This window comes from Mastigoproctus giganteus, chromosome 9 (genome assembly GCF_048544385.1).
Source record: "Mastigoproctus giganteus isolate SK-2022 chromosome 9, ASM4854438v1, whole genome shotgun sequence".
In the NCBI taxonomy this organism is placed as follows: domain Eukaryota; kingdom Metazoa; phylum Arthropoda; class Arachnida; order Uropygi; family Thelyphonidae; genus Mastigoproctus; species Mastigoproctus giganteus.
The window spans coordinates 145,083,391-145,095,983 of NC_143583.1; the positions used below are offsets into that span (position 1 = coordinate 145,083,391).

The 12,593-nt window shown below is 32.8% G+C and overlaps 1 protein-coding gene across 1 annotated transcript in view; it reads left to right on the forward strand.

Moving 5' to 3' along the window:
- Nucleotides 1-8,019: 8,019 nt before the first annotated feature.
- Nucleotides 8,020-12,593, forward strand: part of LOC150080794 (rho GTPase-activating protein 100F-like) — a 172,117-nt gene continuing 167,543 nt past the window's right edge. The window contains exon 1 of the mRNA XM_090382139.1: nucleotides 8,020-8,400. The gene's annotated coding sequence lies outside the window, so the exon portion shown is untranslated. The remainder of the gene's footprint in view (nucleotides 8,401-12,593) is intronic.

The following is a 12,593-nucleotide window of genomic DNA, read 5'->3' on the forward strand; positions in this document are numbered from 1 at the left end:
AATTTCCTGCAAAATTTTCTAAAACTGATATATCTGAAATCATTCCACATTATCACTCTCAAAATTCTCGTATCTTCCACATAATGAAAATAACACTTTCCTTTTTTTTTTAATGCTAGTGTAAGGTTAAAAAAAAAACGATATGTCTTTCGATATGCTAGTGTAAAGCAACATTTTCCATAGTCTCGACAACTTAATTTTTATATTAAAATCGACTTACCATATGACGCAGTTATTTCTAACATTGAGTTTTCCACCAGCTTTAGGAAGGCAACAGAATCCACTAACAAAATGAAAGTGTATCAACTGGATTAATTTACTGAGATAAAATTTTTCAGTTTAAGTGTTTATCATCAATTAATAGCGAATAATTCCTTTTAACAAATACCACAAATATCTTTCATTTCGTTCTCATATGCTCCACCAAACGAAAGGCGCGTTTAGTCAGTGGTCACGTGACAATCGTTACCAAGGGTAACTGTTATCGACAACAGCCGTAGCTATGGGCGATTCCTGTACCGAATATTCTGTCCTGAACCGACCGATTTATTAACTATAAATGAAATTTCTGATTTGCATTTGAGACCTTATCATTATTATTCTTACCATAACGCGACAAAAACATTTATACATACAAGGGCGGCCAATAAGCAATGTACGTTACCCACACTCGCGTATATAAGGAAGAGGGGGAGGATTTATGATATACACTTGTTATATTACCAATTATCTATTATTGACACATTTAATATTATTTCTCTGGTGTTTTTAGATCTGAAGATATGAATGGACAAAGTGACATCCGTTTCGGCAACGGTGTATGATGGGAGTTCCTTTTCAAATCAAGTGATCAGTCGGCCACATCTATTCATCAAAAACTCCTGGCAGTCTATGGGGACCAGACAGTTGATAAAAGTAATGTCCAGAGGTGGTTCAAACGGTTTCAAGAAGTGGGTTTTGATATCAAGTACAAACCAAGAGCCGGAAGACATAAGACCAACATCAGTCACAAACAGTGAAAACGAAGAACGAACTCTTTGACGAGCTCATTCGAACGATAGGTGCATAACCACCAGACAAGTGGTGGATGCTGCGAAAATGCCAAAGGGAAGTGTTTTGACAATCATCAATAGACTAAGGTACAGAAAAAATTGGTGTCAGTGGGTGTCTAAGCTGCTCACACGAGAGATAATGGCTGCGAGGAAACTGATCTGTGAAGATATTTCCTCGAAAACTTAACAGATCTATTTTCTGTGAGGATTTTTTTTTTTTTTTTTTTTTTGATTTGGTAGTTGTTGGCGCATCGGCTTCTGTGACCATATTGCACCTCCCAAAGTTTTTGCAGTACTTTGATCCAAGCTCGAGGCGGGAATCGAACCCGCGACCTTTGGGTTGCTGGACAGGTACTTTACCCACTCGGCTAGCCCGGTCGGCTTCTGTGAGGAAAGAGATCCGTGAAGATCTTCTGGAAAGGTTTGGTGCTGGCGATGTTTAGTGCTTTGAAATGATCATTACATGTGATGAAACATGGCTCTTCCATTATGATTCGCGTTACCAAACGAAAATCCATTAAATGCATACACCGGACGTTACCTGTAAACAAAAATCCAAAACTTTCTAAATCATCGACAAAATTTATGGCCACCTTCTTTTGAGATCAAAATGGAGTCATTTTATCGAGTTCTTGGAAAGTGGAACAACCGTCAACGAAGAAGGATACTGCTTGTCCCTAAAAAAAGCTTAATCCCGATCTGAAAACCAAAAGACCTGAACTGAAATAACAGGACATCAAGTTTCATCAGGATAACGCACGGCCGTCCACAGTACAGATGATAAAAGATCGCACACATAATGCCTCAACCACCCTATAGCTCTGACCTCGACCCATCAGATTTTTTTTTTTTTTTTTTTTTCGTTCGGTAGACTGAAGGCATACCTGCGTATTAAAGTGTTTGAGAATGATATGGAACTCATTTCTGACATTAAAGATTGGTGTAAACTTCAGCCTACTGATTTTTACCAAAGTGCATTCACTGCCTGGAAAAAACGTTGGAGAAAATGCAGGGAGTGTTGTGATTCTTACACTGAGTGATATTTTTACAAGTTGAAAGATTGGATTTATGTATATAAAGTATGGTTACAATATCTTAGGATAATAAGGATATTACAGCTTATAGTGCATTAATTATTGATCCTCTTGTATAATGATGCGATTATCATTATTATAGTATTCCTAACTGAAATGGATACTTTTATTAAGTAAAAAGGTCAGTCATCTGCTGTATAAAATGTATAGTTATTTATGCTATTTTAATTATTAATTTTTCTTCTCGGGAATCATTGTCGATTATTGATTCCAGTGTGATTTGACGTTCCGCGAAGGAATGTATAGTAATTCAGAAGCTTTTTTAAATTTTTTTTAATGACAGGCGAGGAGGGGGGGACGATGTTCTACTTGACAGAACATGATATTTGTAAAGTTTACTAACAAATAATAATAATAAAAGAATTTATTGATGAACGATATTTAAAAGTACTGCGCAACATTTTTTTTTTCCGAATCCGAGTGGAATTCCCTCCCTCACGTCTTGTTTCTTCTGTGAACGCCTATATATATATCTATTGAAATAATATTTTTTAAGTATAACATCAAGCAGACAGTGCATATCAGCATATAATATTAAAAAAAAAAAAAAACTGTTAGCCCAAGAAATGAAACTTTAAATTAATCATATTAAAAGCGCGTCGATACGTTCAAGGGAGAAAAAAAGTACTTTTGTTAAATACATAGCTTTACATAGTGTAAAATGCATAAATGTTTTCTCAGTAGACCAATTTTGATGTAAACGCCTATTCGGAATGTAAAATATAAGCTGAACTGCAATCAAGGTTAATTTCGTAATTATACTATCAGGGAAAAGACAAGGTCCTAAAGTATCATAAGAAAGCTGTACACATTTTTTTAAAACATCCTTATAAGCCGTGCAAAAGCGTAATGCACTAGTCTCGTTAACTTGTTATATAACAATAACAAAATGCATTCTGTACACTTTGTCGTGGAAAATATAGTGCTGTTTACGGATCAACCCCAACCTTAGGGACATGTGTTTAGGATGAGTTCCGAACGTCAGTAAAATTAAATATAGTAAAATTCCGTGCAGATGCCTCTTAAATTCAGAAGCACTCCTGGAATAAATTTCTTTCATGAGTAATTCTGTTCTTTAAGACCTGATCAATGTTTTCTTCGAGTTCGTTATTGTTTCGCATGTTTTCAGAAATGGGGGGAAAAAAACGTGTACGAGAAAAAAAATGAGAAAGCAGTCTTTGTTATGTATAGCATCTTGTGGACCACAGACAAAAAAAGTATTTCATTTGTCTCCTGGAGACTAAATTTTCTCACTGCTTTCCAACCTTCCCTCTCCTTTTCCAACCAAAATACTAGAACAATGAATAGACACGAATGCAATTCTAAACTGATGATGTGTGTACACATTGCCTTTCCTTTATTTAATTTCACACCTTTCATTTTGCAGATTCCTTTTGATTAATCAGTTTATTTTCTATATAAGGTCTATTATAAAGATTACTCTGCCCGCTTTTGATAGTAGTTAAACACCGCTATTATTATTATAAAAAAAAAATCATGTTATGCAAATTGAAAAACTTGGAATAATTCTATTTCGTCTGCCAAAGTTAGCTGATGTTAACTACAATTTCGATTGAAGAGGACTTCAGAAATTACTGCAGTTACCACGGACATCGTATCCAGACTCCTCCAAACCAGTGCTGTCGGAGAGATATCCTACGAAAGTTTCTACGAAGAACACTGTTATTGTTACGGTATATTCCAGTGTATAAGTCGTCCTCTGAATCACTAAAAATCGTCTAGCATTTTGAGGTTGACCTATATGTCTGGTGTAAAGTCATAAGCTTGAATTAAAAGAATGGGTTCTGTGTTACAAAGATATGAATTAATACTGTACTAATAATATATGAATTAATACTGTACTAATATATTAACAATTCATTACAATATAGTTTTGTTCAGATATTTTATGTAATTCTATTCATTAAGTTTATTTTTGTTTCGCATGTTTCTGAAATTAAGAAGGAAAATCATTGTTGCACACTTTCTAAAACCAAGAATATGTTCACTTTCTTCATTAGGCAAAAAAATTCCATGGAATTTCTCGAAAATTTTATTTTTCGGTTTACTCTTGGAGTTCTCAAAATACAGTATTTTTCCGCCTCTTGCAAAACAAGGGTCGATTTGTACGTTGAATATATGATTATGCATGAATTTTCAAGGCAAAAATTAGACATAAGTATTGGCCTACAAGCCAGAATACACAGTAGTTGTCGTGTCATTTGAATCAATAAATAATATTGTATAATGTATTATTATACAATTCAATCTTTATTGGAAATAAAGATTGCTCCTCCCCTCAAATACTCTGAAATGAGACAACAATAAACATTTGAAATACTTATTTTGCATATGTGATAATCTTATTTTGAATCCACAAACACATACTTCCAGAATTATGGATTTCTGCTCATAGCATTTTCCCCCTGGAAATTTGGTGTTTTCTCACTCTTTATCTACTCATGGGTATTAAGCCTATCATAGGTAAGTAAGCAATACTTTAAAAAAAAGCCCACAAAAAGTTTTAATTATAACGTTATGCAGAGTGTTCTCGTGGAGTTGCTAATGTTGTGTCGATGTTGACCCGGATTTTAAAAAAAAATTCTGATCTGGAAGATGGAGTGACAGTTAAAAAAAAAGATTTAAAAAAATGCATCTTTTTTTTTAACTGTTACTCCTTCTCCCAGATTTTTTTAAAGGATAAAAAAGTTTAATTTTTTTCAGAGTTAGTTTAAATTGTAAAAAGTTTTCCTTTTGTTAATTTTAGATCTGACATCGAAATTAGGATGAGTGTACGATAATAAGTCTACTGTGCTGTTTTAAAAAAAAAACTGATTTGTTGATCTTATAGACTTTATATCAAAGTTAAAATACTATTTTTTTTGCAATAAAATTTTTCACGCACGCGTGCGCGCACACACACACACAATGCACTGAGCACTCCTTGCTGTCACAGTAGTTCACCCCTGCCGAGAAGAGTGGGTCCAACCTTCTCAATGCTCGTGAGATCGATCGCTCGTCGAACCCATGTTTATGGCGTTCAGAGGACTCAATGTAGTACTTGGACCCTAGAACTGTGTCTAAATGAAACGCGAAGATCTATTTATGCCAGGGAGTTCGGGTAAGAATTATTTTTTATCATAAAATTCCATTTTCGATTACCGTAATGGCTAATTGCATTTAAAAGATGCATGCAGAATATAATTCGTGCAGAAACTGAAATTTGCAGAGTCGCTGAGGTCAGCATACCCTCATAGTAATTTAAATAAGTGCAATAATGCAAATTTTTAATTGAAGGTGTTGCTATTTACCAGTTTTCGATTGACCTCATATACAATATTTATTATGTATTTTATTAAAAAAATAATGGAAAAATAAGAATATAGAATTTGTTATTACGAAATATTATTACATATATGCAAAAGAAACTAATATTTCGCAAAGCAGTGAGACTTACGCGTTTAGACTTACCCTTCTTTCTTAGAATTGGTTATTTAAGTCCCAGAGAATTGGTAGTCTCCTTACTGGCTGTCGAGCTATGCACCAAAGATCGAGAGGAGCTGGGATGTGACCCTAATATATTACCGTTTCACACGTGACTGAATAACTGGGTTTCTTCTAGTTGGCTCTTTTCGTCCCTCCTGTTTATATATATATATATATATATATATATATATATATATATATATATATATAGATAGATAGATAGATAGTTAGATAGATATTTGTTTGAACCCTTATAGCTCAGAAAAAGATATATTATTTATTTCCTCGTTCATTATCTCCTCCTATAACGGAATCCAACAATTATTTTTTTTATACCTTTGATTTGTCTGTTATCAAACTTTTCAGTAGGTTTGCTTTTGATCTTTTTAAGAACTCGTATTGCAGGCGTTGATATTCCGGTGAATATTCTCAGATTATTCTCTGAATAATTTCCGAAAATTCTCCAAAATGAGATTATACCGAAGAATAGAGGTTATTTAACGCAGGGGGTTCTTAACCCTTTTATCCCCTCCCCTGCAACTCTCAAGATAATATTGCGTATTGCTGCTCTAAATTTATGATTGGAAATTCAATGTTGTTTTAGTATGTTTTGTGTTTATGACTTATAAGCTGAGCATCATCCCCTCTTCCCTTCTCCCTTACCCTCACACCCCGGTTAAGAACAACTAAATTTAGCAACTTTAAGAACTGGATTGAAAAAGCCTGCATCAAATTAACTTTCCAGAACCGATTGATTGCGAAATGTACGTAAATAATTTTATGAATCCAAAGACATTCCTTGATTAAGGAGATGTTAATGCATTTTACCAAGTAATAAGATTTTCTAGTACTACATAAGCAAAACATAATTTCACAGAAAAAAAAAACCCTAAAGTTTTTTTTAAAGTTTTTCCATATATAATAACAAGAATATGAAAATAAAAAAAAATCTTTGATGTTATCGATAAGTTGAAATACGAAAAGTTATCTATATTCGTAATCAAAAACGTTGTCCAATTTCGAGTATAGTCACAAGATTATGAAATTTCATTTCCATTTTGATATACTTAGGTCTCAAGGCGGGATCGTAATCTCTTCTTGCTTTATACATGATTACTTATCAGGCTATTTGATCTCTCTCTCTCTCTCTCTCTCTCTCTCTCTCTCTCTCTCTCTCTCTCTCCTTTCCACAACTTCTGATTTGCATTGTTGCTGCTTCGTGGTTGAATCTGTGTACTTTCACTCGATAGCATCCATTCTGCTATAGTCATCCTACTAGGTCAGTGCAGGTAGAGCTGCAAACACATCGCATGTAATCGTCTATTTTTAGATTGTTAATCATTTATCTTCGCCTGGACCGGAAAGTTCATCGTCTTCGACTGCAAAGTTCAAAGACCGACTACAATTTCTATCTCACAAAATACAAGCTTCTTAGGATATTTTAATTTATCGCAATATCTGAGCATTAAAATTACAGTATTACTCGTTAACAGCGTGTCCTATTATAATTCGTATGATTTTATGTGCCTGTGATGTTTAATAATATCCCAGTGTAATATACCTGCTTGTCTATAAAGTTATATTATTTTGCTAATGCTGTTTTTCTTTAATTGTACGAATATTACTCATATAAGAAAGTTGGTGATTTACTTACAATACGAATGTCAGTTTTTCTTATTAGTCACCAGTAAGTTTTCTAGTATATTTTTATTTTAATTTCAAAATAAAATAACAATGCGGAAATCTCGTGCAACCCGAAATTCTTTAAGAAGGACAATGCAAACAACTTCACAGAATGAAAAATATTAAAATTCTTTCAATTAAGTTTTTTATTTGCCATTTACGTTGCTTTTTTTCGTAATCGGTTTGCTTACAATTACTGGTAGATGTACTTACTGTGCACTACAACTAAACCATGCAGTGAAAGCACCTTTACAGGCAACTCTGAAATTGCAGACACCGAAAATTCCTGATACAGATGAACTATCGAAGAATATATTATTTATAGAAACTTAATCGATCACACGAACCACAAATGAACATGACTCGTGAACTAAATGTTAAAAATGTATTATGGTTTTAATCCACACGCACCTTTCTCTTACATAACAAAACATTTATTAATGTACGAATTGCCTATTAAATGAGTAATGGGAAATCCTTTGACCCCACGACGATAGAGTTGTCGTAACAGTGGCCAACACGTGACCTCCATTCTAAGTCAGTGTACGATAGATGAGATGCACGGAGCTATCTTGCCGGACCACCAATGAGTACCTCGCCTTATTCTTTTGGCGGGAAATGCTGCAGCCAATTAAAACGCTACAAGGTGACATAGCATATCTCGCTACTGCGCATATGACGTAATGGTTCTGTTCTCCGTGAAGGAGATATGGCTTAGGAGCGAAGTAGTTAGTATTCTGCCTCCTTTTCTGTCTGCTACTATATATTAGCTCCCTTGCTGCCCTACTAGATAATTTAGTTAAATTTCCAGTTTTTGCAAATCTAAAATGTTCCCAGCAAGGTTTTTTCTCCCTCTCAGTTGCATGCTAATCCCCTTCCAATAGTGAAGCTGAAGTAGATTGTACTATCCATGACCTAATATTATCACTTAAGATATGCAGATTGTTGCATGCAAAGAATCGGGGGAGTTGTACGTCTGGCTGTTCATCGGAAGCTTTGCATCTAAGCTTCCTCTTGCTCCCCATTCCAAGCGAAAGGAGAGTTCCTTTGCTGCTGGTTGCATATTGTAAAGATTTCGCCTGGAGGTAGGTCGTCAGTTTGCACTATCGATAATATTGCTAACTGTTTAGGCTTAGTATATCGGAGAAGTCAATCACTTTTATTTATTTGTTCCGTGGGGGCGGATAGGCAGAGCGGGTTCAGAAAAGGTTGGAAGTGGGGGAAGAATAAGTAATGAGATATAATACTAAGATATAATATTAATATAGTATTAATATCAATACGAGAGAATGAATAGTTTTTCGAAGATACTCCTAACTAAAAGTAGCGATTTACTGGCATTTTCTGTCTGCCATCTTTGCACATGACATACCAGGGATCTGGGTTCCTTGCTTTCTTTTTTTTTTTTTTTTTCCAAAGTTCAGTCATAAAACTGAAGAATTCAAAAAGCAGAATATCGTGGCATTTTTTAACGTTACAATTTCTATGAAATATATTATTATGTATTTTAAATGAACATATAATTATAATAATTAAGGTAATAATTTTTAAATGCTAACAGCAATGCTAATTTTAATAACTTTTCTAAATGCAATGTTATAGAAATTAGTGTAATAAAATAATCTTTTTCTTTATGCACCATAAAATTAATAATTATTTTAAGCATTTAGAATTAATGCGATTGATTTCTTTTAAATAAAATATAATTAGAAATGTTACTTTATAAAAACCAATTGATATTGTTTAATTACGCTCTCTCTTTTATTTTAAAATATAAATAGTAATCCTTAAACGCCAAAAACGAGAAAGTATGAATCGAGGAACTTAATTAACAATGCTATTTATATGAACAGTTTTAAATAAACAGCTTATAGTCAGACTAAAATAAAGGTATATATTTACCAATAATATCCAGATATTTTTCTGGTTCTGCTTCATTTATTATTTTTTCCCATTATGAATTGCTATTGTGAATGAATGAACAAACGAATTAATTTCATTTATCATTGTTATTATTTTGTAGAGTGTAGAGGCAACGAACTTAACTATCTATAACATAGTGCTTCTTCAATAAACTTTAATGTCCTGAAGAGATTGTTCCTAACTAAAAGTAGCTAGAGTATTTATTTGCATTTCTAGAGTATTTCTTTGCTGGTACTGCGAAAATCGTAATATTCCATAACTAATTGAGCACAAGTGATAAGTAAAAACTCTAGAAGCATATTGTATTATCAGATGCAGAATTACAAAGAAGCAAAGAGGGCCAAAATACAATTACATGCCAACATCCTGCGTACTCTGTCCATACATATAATATAAAATATGTTGAAGAGGTTTCTAGCGTTAATAATTAATCAACGATTATTTACATTGGAATTGCTAATTTTTGAACTTTGTTTATGAACGTGTTAGCCTTTAATTATGTGAAAGCAGTTATTAGTAAATGTATAAATATGTATTTATGCATTCATAATAAATCAAAATGCATTCAAATAGTTATTAGTAAATGTACAAATATACATTTATTAATAGTGATTTTCGCATAATTAAGGCTAATAGATTTATAAACAAGCTCAAAAATTCAAGTTCGACCGTTGTGCACGAGTAAAGGTCTGTAAAGCTGAAAGTATTAATTGTTAATTAATACTTTTAGCGACTCCAGATGAATTTTTTTTTTGCATTCTTATTGCATTAATACTGATAAGATTATAATTTTAATGATCTGATTACATTAATCGAAAATTTTGATTTAGGTAATAGGTTGCAATCGTGTCGTGAAAGATATTCGCTAGACATCAACTGGCCTAAACAATCACTGGTATCATTCGAAAATAAAAAGTAGCTAGCCACTGTGTCAATAATCCTATCGTTTATTATTATTTTTTCTAATAGTGTAATATAATATAGTGTTATCAAAGGCATACTGCTATTTCGCAGTTCAAAAGTTGATCCAGCTTGATTGCTTCGTACTAGTTAGAAATACTTGGTACAGTTTCCACAATTGGTTTTTTCTTCCTTGAATTAAAAACAAACCAAGAAGTCAGATTTCAATACAAATTTTGAGCGAACACGAAATCGTTTTTTAGCTGAGAGAGAGACTTGAGACTTTATAAATCGGGGGGGGGGGGGGGGGTTAAATCAATGTATCACTACATCCTATATCAAATAATGAAGTCCAGCAGTTTTGCAACAATGTACATTTTCCAGATAGACTCCGTGAGCATCATTGAACAGAAAAGATTTGTTACAAAAATTTCATGAAGTAAAAGAAAGCTTACATGTTGAAATGTAGAGGTCCACATTTAATTTCCTGTAATAAATATTTTAGTTCATAAAAATTAAAGTGAGCATACGTTATAATGGTTGGTATTTCTTTGCTGGTATATTAAGTTGAGGTGTCAAAGTTTGGTTATAAAGTATCCAGAATTTGTGTAATTAGCATCCTAAGTGTCATGTTTATACCAAGAATGCCGCAACAATAAATAAGACTGAGCATATTTTATGATTCCAGATGATGCTCGCATCGGAGAATTATTTTCTACATTGTTAACATACTGCAGAACAGAATTTTTTTAAAAATTCGAATGAAGGCTTCTTAAAATATTGCTTTGCTTTCGAATTACTGTGTGTTTGCACATACAATATTTATTTACCAGTTCATTTGCCTACTTAAACTTGTTGGCTATTCTTATAATGAAGCTTTCGCCATTTCTGTAGTCGGAAAGACCACAGTGCAAATCGTTACATCTGAAGTTTTTTTTTTTTTATAGGGGAAGATGACAAGTTTTATGAAGGTGGTCTACGCCCACATTTTTCTGTTTGCCGTATCGGTAAACAAAGTTTTATAATAGCAGAAAGCGCTTTATTGTGATAAGATTACACAAGGACTCACTCTTGTCCTTGCAACATTGATGGCTGAGTGACCCATTTTTAGGATAGAAAAAGCGAGTTCATCGAACTTTAATATTGCAAAGATGAGATGTTCGGAAGAATCTTTATTCTTTCTTTTGAAATTATTATAAAACAATAACGTTATGTACGAACTACAGTTTTCTTCAAAAATATAAAAAAATTAGAGAACTAAGATATAAGATAGTAAAAAAAGAATAAAAATATCGAGAATGGGAAAGAAATTTGTTTTATTTCTTTGAAAAATGAAACAAATAGAATATAGGAAAAAATATACAAGAGGAAGATAAAATGAAGAAGGGCAAAGGAAATGGCAAATAACACAGAGGGAAAGAGATAAAAAACCAAAAACAAATGTTATGTTAAGTAAGAGATTAAAAATGAAAGAAAAAAAACCCAAAACCAAGAGAAATGTTTGAAATTAAGAAATATATATAGGAAATGGGATAACCGGAGCGAAACTGATAAGAGTATGAGGAATAACAATTTTTTTTTGATAATTGAGAGCTATTAAGTGCTCGATAATTCCTATATTCTATTATATTATAAATCAACAGGGATTAAGTAATAGAAATATAGAAGAATAATGAGATAGTAGAGAAGATTTATCATTTTATTGTTCGTATTTTTATACAAATAACGGTACAGAACTAGTCAATAATAAAGAGTGAATTAAGAGAAATGCTAGAATTTCTCTTAATACAGTGCTTATGTATACTTTTTCTTCTGAGAAAATAAGAATTTTCCATAATAGCACATCACATGCAGCACCATCATCACGATATCACGAGTTGCCTCAATATTGCAATACAAATAAAAAGGCACTTGCCTTTCGAGAAAAGTATTATTTATTCATAATACAGTGTCATTACCTTGATAGATTTTTGATGGCATCATTATTTAATCAGGGACCAGGAAGAAAACTTGCCGTAGTACAAATTTGGCACTTCTGGGTCAAATTTTCACTACGGCAAGTTTTTTAAATTTTAAAGATTTATTTAAATCTGTAGTATAAGAAGTCTAAACAGTGTGTATCGAGGGTGGATAAAATTTCAAACTGAGAGAGAGCCTTAGACAAATTATCCATATAATAACTATAGACACTCTCTGTACATCCTCCCCTCACTCAAAAGAGGCTCGATTAAAAATTTAAAATAATAATGCTTACAGTCATTACATACCACTTTTATTTAAAAGGTATAATGATTGTAAGCATGTAATGGAACTGAAATAACCGTTTAAATTAGCCTAATTTCAAAATAAAATCTCATTGATGCAAATAGGGGAGGCGAACATCTAATTAATGCAGCAGGACTTGGGCTCGGAGTTTTTTTAGATCCTAGAATGTCTAGACGTAAATTCGGCTCAG